The sequence below is a fragment of the Triticum urartu genome, chromosome 2 (genome assembly GCF_003073215.2).
Source record: "Triticum urartu cultivar G1812 chromosome 2, Tu2.1, whole genome shotgun sequence".
Classification (NCBI taxonomy): Eukaryota; Viridiplantae; Streptophyta; class Magnoliopsida; order Poales; family Poaceae; genus Triticum; species Triticum urartu.
In genome coordinates, this window is record NC_053023.1 from 199,358,194 (window position 1) to 199,380,315 (window position 22,122).

The following is a 22,122-nucleotide window of genomic DNA, read 5'->3' on the forward strand; positions in this document are numbered from 1 at the left end:
AACCTTGGAAGCCTTGGGACTGGCTTCTGGACATTAGGCCTGTGCTCTATGTGATAGTCAAATTGTGGATCTGCAGCAGACTCAGGAACCGAAGTGTCTGGCTCAGTGGCTTCGCTGTCCGCTGAAGCATTTGGTGGGGCGGGCTCCACATTGGCTTCAGTGTTAGTAGTTTGAGGGACATCTTCAGGCACGTTCTCTTGGGGAACTGCATCTTGATGGAGCGAGGGAGTGGGTTCTGGAGGTGCTTCTTCATTGTCTTCGGCTGATGCAGCCGGAATTTCTACAGACTGGACTTGAGGCCGTGGACCTTTGCGAAGCCTACGGAACGCAGACGACGCTTGTGGTGTCGGAGTGGGCTGGGCCTCAATGTCTTCTTCTTCCTCCTGAGGGCGATCCGCCCATGACTCATCTTGTGCCATTGGCGTCAAAGGACGTCCAATGCTGATGAGATCGCTTGTTTCAAGCTGAGGAAGGGCTGCATCACCTTGCACATTGTCCTGATGACAAATGTCTTTAGCAGGTATTGAATCGGCTGCTGGAATATCTTCAGCGTCAGGTGCCTTTGTGGAAGCAGGCTCATGAACTGTCAGTCTTCTTTGTGCATTGGGGTGAATGACAGAAAGGGGTTCAACCATCAAGGGATCTATGGGAGCAGCCCTAGATTTCTTGGTCTTGCGCTTCTTTTTGCTGGGAGCAGTAGGAGAGGCTTCAGAGCTCTTCCTTTTTCTGGCTTCAGCTTATGCAGCTCTTGTCTTCTTTAGCTCTGAAGCTGTTGACCGGCTCTTTGGCTTCGAGCCGGTCGTGGCAGTTGGGAAGACAATCGGAGTGGCTGCTTGTCTTGATGCCTCTGGTTCACTCACAGCAGGCTGCTTCTTCTTCTTTGCGGCCTTCTTGGGGTCGATGCCTGGATGCCTAAGTGCCTTGCGCTTTTCAGCCTCGTTGTAGGCTTGAACACATTTGTCAGCCAATGACTTCATCCTTTCCCGCGAGCCTTGAGCTTTAGCACGCTTCTTCAAAAAGTTTTCTTTGAGATCATGCAGCATGATTTTGAAGTTCCTCACTTCCTGCACGCTGAGGCTGGCCATGTGCTTCTTGAACTGAGCTTTTTCGTGATCAATTTTCTGCTTCAGCTCAAAAATGCGCTGAGCAATGGCCAGTTCTGAAGCAATTGCGCCTTGGAAGGCGACGCGAAGTCCAACAGGTAGCTGCAGATCATTGAAGCTTATATCGGGTGTGTCAAACCATTCATCGATGAAGCTGTGGATGATGGCGACATCAAAGAGAGGTAGATTGTTGAAGATTTCCGCTTCCTCCTTGCTTTTGATGAGCTGTTCTAGTGCGTCATCGCCCAGATCTTCGTCGCTTGATAGATCAATGGCTTCACTGCGCAAAATGGCAGCAGCAGTGAGCTCTTTGCCTGTTTGTTGCTGGGGCTCCTTTTCTTTCAGGGGCTTGGAGACGCGGGATACGTCTTCAGACTGCACACTGACTTCAGGAGGTGCAGTTTTTAATGGCTTCGCCCTTGAGATTTTTGAGGTAGGAGCCGGCTTCGAAGCTTTTAGTTTCTTTGTCTTCTTTGGCTTCGCCACAGCAGGAGCTTCATCAGACTCAGAATCAGCTGGAGGGTCATTCACAGCAGTCCCTTGGACTAAGATGTGGGTGATCAGGCCCTGAAGATTGGCAAACGGACCGATGATATTGGGTTCCGCGTCGCATGTGCCATCTGCCCTTGGCGAGGAGAGACCAGGGTTGAAGTCAAGCCCAAATTTCTTCTTGTTTAGCTTCGCTGACTGTTGAGCAAACTGAAAGTTGCGTTTGAAGAGATTGTCGTCACGACACCAGAGAAGTGACGACGGATGTGCATTATCAGGCTGTGGTCCTCGGACCATGCATGGGTAGAAGCCCTGAGCAATGGCTTCATCTCTAGTCCTGGGTGCAAGGTTCTTGTATAAGATATCCCCCCATGGACTCTTGATAGCATTCTTTTCGGCATACTCCTGGGTGATGAAGCGATATTTGAACCACTGTTCTGCCCAATAGCGTCGAATCCATTGGATTCGAGTCTTGCGCTGCCCATAGCTCTCTTCTGGATCTGTTTTGTACATTTCTGCCAAGTCTTCAGGCAGATCCTTGGAAGTTCCCTCACGTCTCTGTCTGCCCCCCTTTCTTGCTGCTGCAACTGAAGCCATAAACTTTAACTTGAAAGGCTTCAAAACTTTCAAAGGCTTCAAAGGCTTTCTTTTTCTGGACCAACAGGAACTGGCTTCAGGAAAGTTTATGTGATGCTGTAGGAATTCTGCAAATGAATGCAGACTATGAGAACCGAAGGATTCTCCCACGGACATGTACCTATGATAGCATTAAGGTGCGAGGGAAGGGGAAGAGGTCATATGCATTCTTAGAAGGTTTTGAAGATTAATCAGTTTAGAAGACATTGACCTCATTGTGCGAAGACATTCACTTATAGATAAGAAGTTGGTTCCAGATTTGTACGAACCCATAGATCAGTACAAGTGAGGAATCTAACTACTTTATGAAGCACAAGTGAATATACTAGGCATGTTATGAGATGCAGCGAGAGATCTAACTGGTGTGAAGAGAAACTACTTATGGTAGAAAGTGACAGAACCATGAGATCGAAAGAGGCTGTAAAAAGAAGTTTTATTTACCACACTGGAACTGCTAGATGGAAGGAAGTTGATGCCGAGCAGTTCAGTCCTCTGTGCCCTAACTTGGCGACGGAAAACACCTACGGCAACGGCGGAGAGGACGATGTCCGCGGTCGGCGTGAGGACGGCGTTGGAGAGGTTGCGGCAGCGAAGCGCTTCGTCTCCGGCGTCGTCGAGTGCTAGCGTTGGCGCTAGGGTTTGTGCGAGGGTGGAAGAAGGAGATAATGACCGCGGTAAGTGTGAATTTATAGACTCAGTGTGCTACTACGCAGGTGCCCCTGGCGGTTCGCATTTGAGGCACGCGTGGCCAGTTAGCCGAAGTTTGGGATTTGTTCCACGTCCCACACACGCCTAAATTGTCGGGTGGTCGTTCCTGCTTCTCCGGATCTTATGTGGAGGAATGAGCATTAAAAACGGACGTTTATGGTTGCCTCTATGTCTTCAACTGACAAGGACACAGTGAAGACATTCGACAGTTTCAACAGAATGCATATGACTTGGAGAGATTGAGTTTGAGATAGAAAGCATAGAGAGATTAGGGTCCGATTACATTCACTTAGTTCAAAAGATTCAACCAAGAAGACATAGCTATAAGTGAATGCTGTAGAGGACAGAACACTAGAGTATATATATATATAATCATCGTAGTGAAGATAATCATGAAGACATGTTAGGTTCAAAGCCAAACCAATGTGAAGATATTGCAAGGTAACGCCATGAGTTAAAAACTTCGAAAAGGAACGTTTGGTGGTGGCGTTACCCACCGTATAGGAAGTATTAGACCCAGACACGGCGCACAATTATTGTGGCGCTCTGAAGTCAAATTCCACATTAATGTATTCACACTTAGAATGTATGTCTTCATTGATTGAAGATATACTTTACTAAGTGTGTTGCACATCTAAATCATCAATATGCATAAGTGTTAGGATGTGTGCCTGATCATAGGACATTTGAGGATTCCAAGATATTTAGCTCACACCGTAACTTGCAAAACCTCTTCTCATCCAAGGGCTTGGTGAAAATATCTGCCAATTGCTCTTCAGTGTTGACGTGGATGATATCAATGTCTTCCTTCACAACATGATCTCTGAGAAAGTGATGATGAATTTCAATGTGCTTTGTCTTCGAGTGCTGAACTGGGTTGTTTGCAATCTTGATGGCGCTTTCGTTGTCGCAGTAAAGTGGCACTTGCTTCAAATGAATGCCATAATCCTTGAGTGTTTGCTTCATCCACAGAAGCTGAGCGCAGCAAGATCCAGCAGCAATGTATTCAGATTCAGCAGTGGAGAGAGATACACAGTTCTGCTTCTTTGAAGACCAACATACAAGTGATCGTCCCAGAAAGTGACATGTGCCTGACGTGGACTTCCGATCAACTTTGTCACCAGCATAATCAGCATCCGAAAATCCAACCAAATCAAACTCTGAGCCCTTTGGATACCATAGTCCTAGAGTTGGGGTGTGAGCCAAATATCGAAGAATTCGCTTCACAGCTAAGTGATGCGACTCCTTTGGTGCCGCTTGAAATCGAGCACACATGCAAACACTAAGCATGATATATGGCCTAGATGCACATAAATAAAGCAAAGACCCAATCATGGAGCGGTATACCTTTTGATCGAACTCTTTACCATTGTCGTCAGGACCTAGATGATGTTTGGCTGACATTGGTGTTGTGAAGCCTTTGCAGTCTTGCATACCGAACTTCTTCAGGCAATCTTTGAGATACTTCTCTTGAGATATGAAGATGCCATTGCGCTGTTGACGGATTTGAAGACCAAGGAAGAACTTCAGCTCCCCCATCATGGACATCTGATATTGCTCTTGCATCATATATCCAAACTCTTCACTGTATTTCTGATTGGTGCAGCCGAAGATAATGTCATCCACATATATTTGGCACACAAACAGTTCACCATCGTATGTCTTCGTGAAAAGAGTGGGATCCAGGGAACCAGGTATGAAGCCTTTGCTCTTCAGAAAGTACTTGAGTGTATCATACCAGGCCCTAGGGGCTTGTTTGAGGCCATACAGTGCCTTGTTGAGCTTGTATACCATATCAGGATGTTTTGGATTTTCAAAGCCAGGCGGTTGTGCAACATACACTTCTTCTTCAATCTTGCCATTGAGAAAGGCACTTTTCACATCCATTTGATATAGAAGTATGTTGTGATGATTTGCACAGGCCAGCAGTATGCGTATGGCTTCAAGTCTAGCCACAGGAGCAAATGTTTCATCGAAGTCAATGCCCTCCACTTGAGTATATCCTTGAGCAACGAGACGAGCTTTGTTTCTGACAACTTGACCATGCTCATCTTGCTTGTTGCGGTATATCCATTTGGTGCCTATTATGTTGTGCTTCCGTGGATCAGGACGCTTAACCAGTTCCCATACATTATTCAGCTCAAACTGTTGAAGCTCTTCTTGCATAGCTTGAATCCATTCAGGTTCCATGAAGGCTTCTTCAACTTTCTTTGGTTTTGATATTGAGACGAATGCGAAATGCCCACAGAAGTTTGCTAGCTGAGTTGCCCTTGAACGAGTGAGTGGACCAGGTGCATTGATGCTGTCAAGTATTCTGTCAATCTGCACTTCATTTGCAACACGAGGATGTATAGGGCGAAGACTTTGCTCCTGATGATCTGCGTTGTTATTTGGAGGAATGTCTTCATGCTGAGCATTGTCTTCATGTTGATCAGGTGCTGAGATGATGAGTTCTTCTTCAGGATGAGCTTCAGAAGGCATAATCTCTCCAGTTCCCATAAGCTTGATTGATTCACTAGCTGGAACTTCATCTAGCACATTTGGCAGTTGCTCTCTTTGTGAACCATTTGTTTCATCAAATCGTACATCCACTGTTTCGACCACTTTGTAATGGAAGAGATTGAAGACTCTGTAGGAGTGTGAATCCTTTCCATATCCAAGCATGAAGCCCTCATGTGCTTTTGGTGCAAACTTTGAGGTGTGGTGTGGGTCCTTGATCCAGCACTTTGCGCCAAATACTCTGAAGTAACTAACATTTGGCTTCTTGCCAGTTAGGAGTTCATAAGATGTCTTGTTCAGAAGCTTGTGAAGATAAACATGATTGATTGTATGGCATGCAGTATCAATGGCTTCAGTCCAGAATTTTCTTGGAGTCTTGTATTCATCTAGCATTGTTCTGGCCATTTCAATGAGTGTTCTGTTCTTGCGTTCGACGACGCCATTCTGCTGTGGCGTGTATGGGGCTGAAAATTCATGTGTGATGCCCAAGGTATCAAGATATGTATCAAGGCCAGTGTTCTTGAATTCAGTGCCATTGTCACTTCTGATGTGCTTTATCTTGGCGCCAAAATTGTTCATAGCTCGATTGGCGAAGCGTCTGAAGACATCCTGCACTTTAGTCTTGTAAAGGATTATGTGTACCCAAGTATATCTAGAGTAATCATCAACAATGATGAAGCCATAGAGGCAAGCAGAAGTAGTAAAAGTTGAGTAGTGAGTGGGACCGAAAAGATCCATGTGGAGCAGTTCGAAGGGTTGTGTAGTAGTCATGATTGTCTTCGAAGGATGTTTTTCCCTTGTCATCTTCCCTGCTTCACAGGCACCGCATAAGTGATCTTTCTTGAACTTGACGCCCTCGATGCCTATGACATGCTTCTTCTTCGCAAGGGTGTGGAGGTTCCTCATGCCAGCATGCCCAAGCCTCCGATGCCAAAGCCAACATTCTGAAGCTTTTGCAAGAAGACATACTGCAAGTTGTGGTCCTGCTGAGAAATCTACCACGTACAAATCACCTTTCCGATACCCTTCAAACACTAGAGATTTGTCAGAATCCATTAGCACCAGGCAACGATATTTTCCAAACATTACAATCATATTCAAATCGCAAAGCATTGAGACAGACATTAAGTTGAAGCCAAGGGGTTCAACAAGCATGACTTTATCCATGTGTTGATCCTTTGAGATTGCAACTCTACCTAGACCCAATACCTTACTTTTACCAGTGTCAGCAAATGTGATGTGGCTCTTGTCGGATGGATGTAAGGTTGAGTCCATAAGAAGGCTTCTTCTGCCAGTCATGTGATTTGTACACCCACTGTCAATAATCCATTCTGAAGACTTTGAAGTCGCTGGTGTCGTACCCTACAGTACAGTTAGGGGGATAGGCTTCACGAAGAGAATTGTGAAGCATAAACATTTGACGAACCAGTGGGTTATGAAAACTTAGATCCAGATTAGGACTAATAGGGAGAGTAGCATGCGATTCAGCAACGAAGTACATAATGATGCCATTCGGGCATTTTATCTTGCGCCCTACAAGATTTTTAAGGTCCCCAGCAATAGCATTAGAAGATTTTGTTTTTCTGCTGGAGACCTTTCCCTGCAAAAGAGAGTTAAGCTTTCTTAACCACCCACATCTTCAAGGGTGGCTTAGAAGCAATAAGTCTAAGTGCAGCATCTGAGAATTTTGGCTTTGAAGCCTTAGCAAACAGTCTAGCAGGTGGACAATAATACTCATAGGAATAAGCAGAATAATTTTTGGTCATATGAACACGGTTCGATGAACCGCTCTCATATTCATATGCCTGAGTATAGTTTCCCTACAAAATATTTGCGTTAGTGTGACTCAGGTGAGTCCTCTGTTTGTATGAAGCCTTTGGACCATATGAAGCCTTTGGTCTGAGGTTTGTCTTCTTTAAGTGAGGTGTCATGAAGACATTCACAGGAAGATTTTCCAGACACTTTTTCGGAACCCAGATCTTCTTAATAGGCGGTCCATTCCTGCAGTTAGTACCAATGTACCTGGCAAACACTTCACCATTCTGATTCTTAAACAGTTTATAGTTTGCATCAAAGAATTCATCAATGATAATGGGGTTAGCACAAGTGAAGCCAGATAAGTTGGATGGATCTGCTGAAAGTTCCTTTGCAGCAACCCATGTGGTTTTGGGGTACTGCTCAGGTTTCCAGTAAGAGCCATCTGCATTTATTTTCCTCACAAACCCAACACCCTCTTTCCTAGGGTTTCGGTTCAGAATCTGCTTCTTGAGGACATCACATAATGTCTGATGTCCTTTAAGACTTTTGTACATCCCTGTTTCAAGCAATGTCTTCAACCTAGCATTCTCATCAGCAATAGCAGTGGTATCCTCAGCAGAGGGGTTAGTCACCACATCAACAGTTGAAGATATTGCAACAGCAGTAGCAGTGGAACATTCAGCAACAGAATTAGCATTGTCACGCTCAATGCATTTAAGACATGGTGGTTCAAATCCTTCCTGAGCAGGACTAATCTGTTCGGAGCGAAGTGACTCGTTTTCCTTTTGAAGATCTTCATGAGCCGCTCTCAATTTCTCAAGTTCTTGCTTCCTTTGAAGATAATCATAGGAAAGCTTTTCATGAGTTGTTGAGAGAGTATCATGACGATCTTCAAGTTCCTGATACTTAACGTGAAGGTTTTTTATGTCTTCAATTAAGGATTCAGATCGAGTCATTTCAGCACCCAACAGATCATCGCTTCTGTCTAACAGTTTTTGAATATGTTCCATAGCTTTCTGTTGTTCAGTTGCAATTTTAGCAAGTGTTTTGTAGCTAGGTTTTGAATCACATTCAGAGTCATCGTCACTAGATGTTTGATAGCGAGTAGTGCATGTGTTTACCTTGGCACCGCGTGCCATGAAGCAGTAGGTAGGAGTGGAGTCGTTCTTGTCATTTGTGTCGGTGTCAGTGATGCAGTCATTGTCTTCAGTGTTGAAGATAGACTTGGCGACGTATGCTGTAGCCAGACTCGCAATGCCAGAATCAGACTCCTCCTCAGACTCCACCTCTGCCTCCTCAGATGCGGATTCCTCCTCTGAATCCATCTCCTTTCCAACAAACGCACGTGCCTTGCCAGATGAGCTCTTCTTGTGTGATGAAGACTTTGATGAAGACTTGGAAGAAGACTTTGAGTATTTCTTTTTCTTCTTGTCGTCAGAATCATATTCCTTGCTCTTCTTCTTCCTTCTGTTCTCATTGTCCCACTGAGGACACTCAGAGATGAAGTGTCCAGTTTTCTTGCACTTGTGACATGTTTTCTTCTTGTAATCATGAGCAGAAGCTTCATCATTCCTTGAGCTTGATCGTGAAGATTTTCTGAAGCCTTTCTTCTTGGTGAATTTTTGGAACTTCTTCACTAGCATTGCAAGTTCTCTTCCAATGTCTTCAGGATCATCAGAACTGCAGTCAGATTCTTCTTCAGATGAGGAGACAACTTTTGCCTTCAAGGCGCGAGTTCGCCCATAGTTTGGACCATAGATATCTCTTTTCTCAGAAAGCTGAAACTCATGTGTGTTGAGCCTCTCAAGTATGTCAGACGGATCGAGTGTCTTGAAATCAGGACGTTCTTGAATCATCAGGGCCAGGATGTCAAACGAACTATCAAGTGATCTCAGCAACGTCTTGACGATTTCATGTTTGGTGATTTCAGTGGCGCCGAGGGCTTGAAGCTCATTCGTGATGTCAGTGAGTCGGTCAAATGTGTGCTGAACATTCTCATTGTCATTTCGCTTGAAGCGGTTGAAGAGGTTGTGAAGAACACTGTTTCTTTGATCTCTCTGGGTTGAGATGCCTTCATTGACCTTGGAGAGCCAGTCCCAGACTAGCTTGGATGTCTTCAAGGCACTCACACGGCCATACTGTCCTTTTGTTAGATGACCACAGATGATATTCTTGGCAGTAGAGTCCAGTTGACTGAACTTCTTGACATCAGCAGCAGTGACACCTCCTCCGGCCTTGGGAACGCCGTTCTCGACGACATACCATAGGTCGACGTCAATGGCTTCAAGATGCATTCGCATCTTATTCTTCCAGTAGGGATATTTAGTTCCATCGAAGACGGGGCACGCAGCGGAGACTTTGATTATCCCTGCAGTCGACATAGCTAAAACTCCAGGTGGTTAAACCGAATCACACAAAACAAGGGAGCACCTTGCTCTGATACCAATTGAAAATGCGTTATATCGACTAGAGGGGGGGGGTGAATAGGCGATTTTTATGAAAGTCTTCAAAACTTGGGAGTTATGAAGACAAACAGTGAAGATTATGCATATTACTATGCAGCGGAAGTTAGATTACACTAGGCCAGCCATGGTCATGTATTCAATAGAGTGAAAGCACAGTGACAAACAGCTTCAGTGTAATAAGGATCAAGTAGGAAGAAGTTATGAAGCCAAACAGATCATGCATTCACGTTGTGAAGACAAATGATAAAGCAAGCATGCAATGACTTCACAGTGAGTAACAGCAAGAGAAGGAAGTGAAGATAAAACCAGTGACTCGTTGAAGACAATGATATGTTGGACCAGTTCCAGTTGCTGTGACAACTGTACGTCTAGTTGGAGCGGCTAGGTATTTAAGCCTTAGGACACACAGTCCCGGACACCCAGTCCTGAACACACAGTTCAGGACACCAAGTCCTCACCGTATTCTCCTTGAGCTAAGGTCACTTAGTCCTCGCCCAATCACTCTGGTAAGTCTTCAAGGTAGACTCCCAAACCTTCACAGACTTCGTTCACTGGCAATCCACAATGTCTCTTGGATGATCTGAACGCGACGCCTAACCGTCTGGAGAATTCACAGTCCTCAAGTGTAATAAGTCTTTAGATCACACAGACAAGAAGACTTAAGTGATGCCCAATTTACTCTGGCTCTGGGTGGTTAGGGCTTTTCTCCTCTCTATGAAATTTCTCTCAAAGGCTTCGAGGTGGGTTTCTCTCAAACGACAAAAGCCGTGCACTGAAATCTGAGCAGCCAACCGTTTATGGTTGTGGGGGTGGGCTATTTATAGCCACTTGGCAACCCGACCTGATTTGTCCGAAATGACCCTAGGTCACTAAGGACCTGACACGTGTCTCAACGGTCTGATTTCGAACTCTCATGGCAACTTTCCTTGGGCTGCAAGCAAAGCTGACTTGTCCGGCTCTGGACAAGATTCGATCTCATTGTCTTCACTCGAAGACATAAGTTTTTGATTTAGGCATCACTTCAGTCATTCTGACTGGTTCTCCTGGACCCCACTTAACAGTATGGTGGTTCCTATGACTCAACACAAAATAAAGAGAACTACGAAAGATCTAAGTCTTCGAGTTCCACAGGCTTCATAACGTGTCTTGTTTTGTCATAGTCTTCAATGTGAATATCTTCATATACCAACTTTGTCTTCAATGTCTTCATACATTTTTAGGGGTCATCTCTGGTAGTAAAACCGAATCAATGAGGGACTTCTACCTGTGTTTTCCTGCAATTCTCACAAACACATTAGCCCCTCAACTAGGTTTGTCGTCAATACTCCAAAACCAACTAGGGGTGGCACTAGATGCACTTACATGTGCCACAACAGTTTCAGATTCATAGCCATAGAAAGGATCAGATACAACCAAAGTAATTATATCAGGATCAACATGTTGGGGAGCATACTAATTTCAAAAAAATTCCTACGCACACGCAAGATCATGGTGATGCATAGCAACGAGAGCGGAGAGTGTTGTCTGCGTACCCTTGTAGACCGTTCGCGCAAGCGTTGTATCAACGCGGTTGATGTAGTTGTACGTCTTCATGTCCGACCGATCCAAGTACCGAAAGCACGGAACCTCCGAGTTCTGCACACGTTCGGCTCGGTGACGTCCTCGCCTTCTCGATCTAGCAAGAGGAGCGAAGTACTAGATGAGTTCCGGCAGCACGGCGTCGTGGTGACGGTGTTGGTGAAGAACAATCTCCGCAGGGCTTCGCCTAAGCACTACGAAAACTGGGACGGAGGATAAACTAGAGGGGACGGGGTTGCTGGCACACGGCTTGGTGTTTGTTGATGTGTCTTTGGTGCTAGCCCTGCCCCTCTATTTATATGTTGAGCACTGGGGTCGAAACTTGGAGCAAAAGCCTCCTCAAAGTCTGTTTTGCCCGAAAGGCAAGAGTCCTTCTCGGACACCAGGGCTAGACACCAGGGTTCCCGGCGTCTGGACCCAGACACCAAGGACCCTGGCGTCTGGCCCCTAGACTCTGCAAAACTTCCTTTTGCGCTTTCCAAAAACCTTGTGGGCTTTCCCCTTTGGCCCAAATAAAGTGTTCTCGTACCCAAACATTTCGAGAAACATCCGGAACCCCTTCCGGTGATTTCCGGAACCCTTCCGGTGACCAAACACTATTATCCCATATATCAAACTTTATCTCCGGACCATTCTGGAGCTCCTCGTCATGTCCGTGATCTCATCCCGGACTCCGAATAACATTCGGTCATCAACATACATAACTCATATAGTACTATACCGTCAACGAACGTTAAGCGTGCGGACCCTACGGGTTTGAGAACTATGTAGACATGACCGAGACACCTCTTTGGTCAATAACCAATAGCGGGACCTGGATGCCCATATTGGCTCCTACATATTCTACGAAGATCTTTATCGGTCAGACTGCATAACAACATACGTTGTTCCCTTTGTCATCGGTATGTTACTTGCCCAAGATTTGATCGTCGGTATCTCAATACCTAGTTCAATCTCGTTACCGACAAGTCTCTTTACTCGTTCCGTAATACATCATCCCGCAACTAACTCACTCGTTGCAATTCTTGCAAGGCTTATAGTGATGTGCATTACCGAGTGGGCCCGGAGATACCTCTCCGACAATCGGAGTGGCAAATCCTAAGCTCGAAATACGCCAACCCAACAACTACCTTTGGAGACACCTGTAGAACACCTTTATAATCACCCAGTTACGTTGTGACGTTTGGTGGCACACAAAGTGTTCCTCCGGTAAACGGGAGTTGCATAATCTCATAGTCATAGGAACATGTATAAGTCATGAAGAAAGCACTAGCAACAAACTAAATGATCAAGTGCTAAGCTAACAGAATGGGTCAAGTCAATCACATCATTCTTCTAATGATGTGATCCCTTGCACTAGCTCGGGAATCGTCTTATCCATCCCTTGCATGTTATAGTTCATCAGAAAGCTCTTGTAGCTTGGCGACAGTGATTGAAGAACTCTGTCAATGACACTATCAACAGGAAGATTAACTCCCAGTTGAGTCAAGTGATTATGATACCCAGACAGTTTGAGTATATGTTCACTGACAGAACTATTCTCCTCCATCTTGCAGCTATAGAACTTATTGGAGACTTCATATCTCTCAATCCGGGCATTTGCTTGAAATATTAACTTCAACTCCTGGAACATCTCATATGCTCCATGATGTTCAAAAGGTCGTTGAAGACCCGGTTCTAAGCCATAAAGCATGGCACACTGAACTATCGAGTAGTCATCAGCTTTCCTCTGCCAGACGTTCATAACATCTGGTGTTGCTCCTGCAGCAGGCTTGGCACTTAGCGGTGCTTCCAAGATGTGATTCTTCTATGCAGCAATGAGGATAATCCTCAAGTTATGGACCAAGTCCGTGTAATTGCTACCATCATCTTTCAACTTTGCTTTCTCAAGGAACACATTAAAATTCAACGGAACAACAGCACGGGCCATCTATCTACAATCAACATAGACAAGCAAAATACCATCAGGTACGAAGTTCATGATAAATTTAAGTTCAATTAATCATATTACTTCAGAACTCCCACTTAGAAAGACATCCCTCTAATCTTCTAAGTGATCACATGATCCAAATCAACTAAACCATAACCGATCATCACGCGAAATGGAGTAGCTTTCATTGGTGAACATCAATATGTTGATCATATCTACTATATGATTCATGCTCGACCTTTCGGTCTCAGTGTTCCGAGGCCATATCTGCATATGGTAGGCTCATCAAGTTTAACCTGAGTATTCTGCGTGTGCAAAAACTGGCTTGCACCCATTGTAGATGGACGTAGAATTTATCACACCCGATCATCACGTGGTGTCTGCGCACGAAGAACTTTGGCAACGGTGCATACTCAGGGAGAACACTTTTATCTTGAAATTTAGTGAGAGATCATCTTATAATGCTACCGTCAATCAAAGCAAGATAAGATGCATAAAAGATAAACATCACATGCAATCAATATAAGTGATATGATATGGCCATCATCATCTTGTACTTGTGATCTCCATCTCCGAAGTACTGTCATGATCACCATCGTCACCGGCGCGACACCTTGATCTCCATCGTAGCATCGTTGTCGTCTCGCCAATCTTATGCTTCCACGACTATCGCTACCTCTAGCGGTAAAGTAAAGCATTACATCGTGATTGCATTGCATACAATAAGGCGACAACCATATGGCTCCTTCCAGTTGCCGATAACTCGGTTACAAAACATGATCATCTCATACAATAAAATTTAGCATCATGTCTTGACCATATCACATCACAACATGCCCTGCAAAAACAAGTTAGACGTCCTCTACGTTGTTATTGCAAGTTTTACGTGGCTGCTACGGTCTTACCAAGAACCGTTCTTACCTACGCATCAAAACCACAACGATAGTTTGTCAAGTTGGTGATGTTTTAACCTTCTCAAGGACCGGGCGTAGCCGCACTTGATTCAACTAAAGTTGTAGAAACTGACACCCGCCAGCCACCTGTGTGCAAAGCACGTCGGTAGAACCAGTCTCGCGCAAGCGTACGCGTAATGTCGGTCTGGGCCGCTTCATCCAACAATACCGCCGAACCAAAGTACGACATGCTGGTAAGCAGTATGACTTATATCGCCCACAACTCACTTGTGTTCTACTCGTGCATATAACATCAACGCATAAAACCTGGCTCGGATGCCACTGTTGGGGAACGTAGTAATTTCAAAAAAATTCCTACGCACACGCAAGATCATGGTGATGCATAGCAACGAGAGGGGAGAGTGTTGTCTACGTACCCTCGTAGACCGTTCGCGGAAGCGTTATATCAACGCGGTTGATGTAGTCGTATGTCTTCATTTCTGACCGATCCAAGTACCGAAAGCACGTCACCTATGAGTTCTGCACACGTTCGGCTCGGTGACGTCCTCGCCTTCTCGATCCAGCAAGAGGGGCGAAGTAGTAGATGAGTCCCGGCAGCACGACGGCGTGGTGACGGTGTTGGTGAAGAACAATCTCCGCAAGGCTTCGCCTAAGCACTACGAAAATTGTGAGGGAGAATAAACTAGAGGGGACGGGGTTGCCGGCACATGGCTTGGTGTTTCTTGATGTGTCTTTGGTGCTACCCCTGCCCCTCTATTTATATGTTGAGCCCTGGGGTTGAAACTTCGAGCAAAAGCATCCTCAAAGTCGGTTTTGCCCAAAAGGCAAGAGTCCTTCTCGGACACCAGGGCCAAACGCCAGGGTTCCCGGCGTCTGGACCCAGACGCTAGGGACCCTGGCGTCTAGACCTTGGACTCCGCAAAACTTCCTTTTGCGCTTTCCAAAAACCTTGTGGGCTTTCCCCCTTTGGCCCAAATAAAGTGTTCTCGTACCCAAACATTTCGGGAAACATCCGGGACCCCTTCTGGTGATTTCCGGAACCCTTTCGGTGACCAAACACTATTATCCCATATATCAAAATTTATCTCCGGACCATTCCGGAGTTCCTCCTCATGTCCGTGATCTCATCCCAGACTCCGAACAACATTCGCTCATCAACATACATAACTCATATAGTACTATATCGTCAACCAACGTTAAGCGTGCGGACCCTACGGGTTCGAGAACTATGTAGACATGACCGAGACACCTCTCTGGTCACTAACAATAGCGGGACCTGGATGCCCATATTGGCTCCTACATATTCTACGAAGATCTTTATCAGTCAGACCGCATAACAACGTACGTTGTTCCCTTTGTCATCGGTATGTTACTTGCCCGAGATTAGATCGTCGGTATCTCAATACCTAGTTCAATCTCGTTACCGGAAAGTCTCTTTACTTGTTTCGTAATACATCATCTCGGAACTAACTCATTAGTTGCAATGCTTGCGAGGATTATAGTGATGTGCATTACCGAGTGGGCCCAGAGATACCTCTCCGACAATCAGAGTGACAAATCCTAATCTCGAAATACGCCAACCCAACAAGTACCTTTGGAGACACCTGTAGAGCACCTTTATAATCACCCAGTTACGTTGTGACTTTTGGTGGCACACAAAGTGTTCCTCCGGTAAACGGGATTTGCATAATCTCATATTCATAGGAACATGTATAAGTCATGAAGAAAGCAATAGCAACAAACTAAACGATCAAGTGCTAAGCTAACGGAATGGGTCAAGTCAATCACATCATTCTCCTAAGGATGTGATCCTGTTAATCAAATGACAACTCATGTCTATGGTTAGGAAACTTAACCATCTTTGATCAACGAGCTAGTCAAGTAGAGGCATACTAGTGACACTCTATTTGTCTATGTATTCACACAAGTATTATGTTTCCGGTTAATACAATTCTAGCATGAATAATAAACATTTTTCATGAAATAAGGAAATAAATAATAACTTTATTATTGCCTCTAGGGCATATTTCCTTCACAACAGAGAACTCATAATCCTTATCAGTAATAAATATAAGTGAAGTAGCATAAGCAGGATCATATTTCATTCTAGCATTCAGAGATTTTTCTTTAAGTTTAGCTAATAGTTTCTTAAGATCAGATCTATCATTGCAAGCTAAGAAGTCCCTAGCAGTTTCTTCATCCATAACATAACCCTCAGGAAGAATAGGCAATTCATATCTAGGGGGAGAATCTTCATCATCACTTTCATCAATATTACCAGTTTCAATAATTTCATTCTCTCTAGCCCTAGCAAGTTGTTCATCAAGAAATTCACCTAATGGCACAGTAGTATCAAGCATAGAAGTAGTTTCATCATAAGTATCATGCAAAGCAGAAGTGGCATCATCAATAACATATGACCTATCAGAATCAATAACATGTGTAGGTGTCGCAAGTTTACTCAAAACGGAAGGTGAATCAAGTGCAGAGCTAGATGGCAGTTCCTTACCTCCCCTCGTAGTTGAGGGAAAAATATTGGTTCTTTGATCTTTCAAGTTCTTCATAATGATAAGCACATATAAATCACAAGTGACTCAAATAATAGATAGGGGCTCGCAACAGTTTTCGAGGGTAGAGTATTCAACCCAAATTTATTGATTTGACACAAGGGGAGAAAAATAATATTCTCAAGTATTTGCAGCTGAGTTGTCAATTCAACCACACCTGGAAACTTAATATCTATAGCAAGGTATTTTGTAGCAAAGTAATATGATAGTAGTGGTAACGGTAGCAAAAAGTAATGGTAGCAAAAGTAATATTTTTAGGTTTTGTAGTGATTGTAACAGTAGCAGCGTAAAAGTAAATAAGCGAAGAACAATATATGGAAAAGCTCGTAGGTATTGGATCGGTGATGGAGAATTATGCCGGATGCGATCGATCATGTAACAGTCATAACATAGGGTGACACAGAACTAGATCCAGTTCATCAATGTATTGTAGGCATGTATTCCGAATATAGTCATACGTGCTTATGGAAAAGAACTTGCATGACATCTTTTGTCCTACCCTACCGTGGCAGCGGGGTCCTATTGGAAACTAAGGGATATTAAGTCCTCCTTTTAATAGAGGACCGGACCAAAGCATTAACACATAGTTAATACATGAACTCCTCAAACTACGGTCATCACCGGTAGTGGTCCCGTTTATTGTCACTTCGGAGTTAACAGATCATAACACATAATAGGTGACTATAGACTTGCAAGATAATATCAAGAACTCTCATATATTGATGAAAACATAATAGGTTTAGATCTGAAATGATGGCACTCGGGCCCTAGTGACAAGCATTAAGCATAGCAAAGTCATAGCAACATCAATCTCACAACATAGTGGATACTAGGGATCAAACCCTAACAAAACTAACTCGATTACATGATAAATCTCATCCAACCCATCATCGTCCAGCAAGCCTACGATGGAATTACTCACGCACAGCAGTGAGCATCATGAAATTGGTGATGGAGGAAGGTTGATGATGACGATGGCGATGGATTCCCCTCTCCGGAGCCCCGAACAGACTCCAGATCAGCACCGTCCCCCCCCCCCGAGAGAGTTTAGGGCATGGCGGCAGCTCCGTATCGTAAAACGCGATGAATTCTTCTCTCTGATTTTTTTCTCCCCGAACACAAATATATGGAGTTGGAGTTGAGGTCGGTCGAGCGTCAAGGGGCCCACGAGGCAGGGGGGCGTGCCCAGTGGGGGTAGGCGCACCCCCACCCTTGTGGACAGGGTGTGGGCCCCCTGACGTGGATTCTTCTTCCAGTATTTTTTATATATTCCAAAAATAATCTCCGTTGATTTTCAGGTCATTCCGAGAATTTTTTTTCTGCACAAAAATAACACCATGGCACTTCTGCTGAAAATAGGGTTAGTCCAGGTTAGTTCCATTCAAATCATACAAGTTAGAGTCCAAAACAAGGGCAAAAGTGTTTGGAAAAGTAGATATCACGGAGACGTATCAGCACCGCACACCCACTCTGCTTCACTGATGAAGTAATGGAGCATGAATTCCCCGAAGGGTTGAAACCCATGAATATCGAATCATATGATGGAACAACTAATCCAGTGGCATGGATCGAGGATTTTCTTCTCCATATTCATGTGGCTCGAGGAGACGACCTTCTTACCATCAAATACCTCCCACTAAAACTCAAAGGACCAGCAAGGTACTGGTTAAACAGTCTGCCTCAAAACTATATCAGCAGCTGGGAAGATCTGGAAGACGCCTTCCGCGACAACTACCAAGGTACATATGTCCGGCCACCAGACGCCGATGACTTAAGTCACATCGTCCAACAGCCCGGAGAGTCATCCAGAAAGCTCTGGTCTAGGTTCTTAGTTAAAAAGAACCAAATCGTAGACTGTCCGGACGTGGAAGCCCTAGCGGCCTTTAAACACAGTGTCCGGGACGAGTGGCTCGCCCACCACCTCGGTCAGCAAAAACCAAAATCTACGTCAGCCTTTACCGCTTTGATGACCCGCTTTTGCGCGGTAGAAGACAGCTCGCTCGCTCGTAGAAGCAACAGTGCCAGTGACCCGGGCACTTCAAAAGTTTGAGACGGCAACGGGAAACCACCACACAATAAGCACAAATGTGGCAATAATAATGAGGGAGCGCATGACACAGTGGTCAACGCCAGATTCAGCGGCCCCAAACCCGGTCAGCGGAAGAAGCCATTCAAGGCAAAAGTGTTTGGAAAAGTATATTTGATGGAGACGTATCAGCACCGCACACCCACTCTGCTTCACTAACGAAGTAATGGAGCATGCATTACAGAAAGGAGCTTTTCGATCTACATGCGATGTTGGTGCACACCATTCAAGATATGCCAGCATTAGGAATCACATCGGGGCAGAAAACAAGGGGAGATGTAGGGTGTGTCACATGCATGGATAGGACAGCTAGCAGAAGAATTCCCAACTCATGCAAAACAGTGTATTTGCGTCATCGTAGGTTCTTATGGAAAAATCACCCATACCGAAAGATGAAAGCTGAATTTGATGGTATGATAGAGGCAGCTGAGGGCCCAAGACCCTATGAATGGGAGGTGTTCCACAACATGGCTAAAAAAATTAATGTTGTGCTTGGCAAGAACCACCCTTTAACGGTGAAACTAACACCCAAGGATCAACATTTTAAGAAGAAATCAGTGTTCTGGAAATTACCTTACTGGGAGATTCTACGTGTACGTCACTTCATCGATGTCATGCACATAGAGAAGAACATATGTGAAAGAATCCTTGGTACTCTACTCAAGATTAAAGGTAAAAGAAAGGATGGTGACGGTTGACAACTCGATATGCTTGCTGATCAATCACAACACATGAGTGAAGTAGAAGATGATGACAAATTCATCAAAGCTCGCCAGAGTTACAATTGCAGTACAAAAGAAGCAACACAGGTCTTCACCTATTTGTTGTCAGTTAAGACACCCTCTTCCTACTGCGCAAACATCAGAAGTCTCGTGGATGTGAGCTTAGGTAAACTGAAGTTGGGACACATGAAGTCACATGATTGCCACATAATGTTGACACAAATCCTCCTGGTGGCCATCAGGAATCTGATGGACAAAGATATAAGAAACACACTCATTGACCTCTATGATTTCTTCAACCAACTATGGTAGAAAGTTGTAAATCCTGAAGAGTTGGATCATATGCAAGATGATATTGCAAGAATATTGTCCAACCTAGAGATGTTTTTCCCACCGTCATTCTTTGATGACATGGTGCATCTCACTGTGCGCCTTGTCAATGACATAAAGTATTGTAGTCCTGTGCTTCTTCGCAACATGTGTCCCTTCGAGTGGTTCTTGGGAATACGGAAGCGCTTTTGTCGGAGCCGAAACCATCCAGATGTAAACATCCTACATAGTTATACCGCAGAGGAGGTGGTTGAGTTTTGCACCAAATACATGAAACAAAGACCTATAGGTTTGCCCCTCTCTTGCCACAAGGGAAGGCTGAAAGGTAAGCCGGTCCTTGCTGGCACGCAAATGGCTGCACCCGGAGAATTGGCAGAGAAATCCCATTTGATGGTACTACTTAACAGCCCAGTTCTCATCGCTTATGACGAAGAACACTTGGCGGAGATATGCCAAAACTTCTTACCAATGGTGCCTTCATTAGAAGTGGAGATGAAGGAGCACACTAAGAAGTTTGCCGAATGGCTGAACAATTGTTTGGCACAAGGACCGACCGATGACATTGCTACGTGGTTGGCACAAAAGCCATCACCTACGGTGTTGATGTATGCTACGTCTCGAGCTAGCGTTGGTTTTCCCCGAAGAGGAGGGGGTGATGCAGCATAGTAGCGTAAGTATTTCCCTCAGTTTTTGAGAACCAAGGTATCAATCCAGTAGGAGGTCACGCACAAGTCCCTCGTACCTGCACAAAGCGGTAGCAACTCGCAACCAACGCTTAGGGGTTCTCAATCCCTTCACGGTCACTTATGAGAGTGAGATCTGATACAGATAATATTTTTGGTATTTTTGGTATAAAGATGCAAAGTAAAAAGTAAAAGCAAAACAAGTAAAATAAAGTAATGGAGATTGATATGATGAGAATAGACCCCGGGGCCATAGGTTTCACTAGTGGCTTCTCTCAAGAGCATAGATATTCTACGGTGGGTGAACAAATTACTGTTGAGCAATTGATAGAATTGAGCATAGTTATGAGGTTATCTAGGTATGATCATGTATATAGGCATCACGTCCGTGACAAGTAGACCGACTCCTGCCTGCATCTACTACTATTACTCTACTCATCGACCGCTATCCAGCATGCATCTAGAGTATTAATTTAAAAACAGAGTAACGCCTTAAGCAAGATGACATGATGTAGAGGAATAAATTCATGCAATATGATAAATACCCCATCTTGTTATCCTCGATGGCAACAATACAATACGTGCCTTGCAACTCTTTCTGTCACTGAGTAAGGATACCGCAAGATTGAACCCAAAGCTAAGCACTTCTCCCATTGCAAGAACTACCAATCTAGTTGGCCAAACCAAACGAATTCAGAGACTTGCAAAGATAACTCAATCATACATAAAAGAATTCAGAGAACATTCAAATATTATTCATAGATAAGTTGGATCATAAACCCACAATTCATCGGTCTCAACAAACACACCGCAAAAAGAAGATTACATCGAATAGATCTCCACGGGAGAGGGGGAGAACATTATATTGAGATCCAAAAAGAAAGAAGAAGCCATCTAGATACTAGCTATGGACCCGAAGGTCTGAAGTAAACTACTCACACTTCATCGGAAGGGCTATGGTGTTGATGTAGAAGCTCCGGCGGAGCTCCGGAACAGGCCCCAAGATGGGATCTCGTGGATACAGGAAGTTGCGGCGGTGGAATTAGGTTTTTGGCTCCGTCTCTGGTCTAATGGGGGTACGTAGGTATATATAGGAGGAAGGAGCACGTCGGTGGAGCTCCAAGGGGCCCACGAGGCAGGGGCGCACCCAGGGGGGGCGCGCCCTCCACCCTCGTGACCTCCCCGGAAACTTCTTGGAGTAGGGTCCAAGTCTCCTGGATCACGTTCGGTGAGAAGATGACGTTCCCGAAGATTTCATTCCGTTTGGACTCCGTTTGATATTCTGTTTCCTCGAAATACTGAAATAGGCAGAAAAACAGCAATTCTGGGCTGGGCCTCCGGTTAATAGGTTAGTCCCAAAAATAATATAAAAGTGGAAAATAAATCCCAATATAGTCCAAAACAATAGATAAAGTAGCATGGAGCAATCAAAAATTATAGATACGTTGGAGACGTATCAGGCATCCCCAAGCGTAATTCCTGCACGTCCTCGAGTAGGTAAATGATAAAAAGAGATTTTTTGATGTGGAGTGATACTTAGGCATAATTTCAATGTAAATCTTCTTAATCATGGTATGAATATTCAGATCCGAAAGGTTCAAGACAAAAGTTCATATTGACATAAAAATGATAATACTTCAATCATACTAATCAA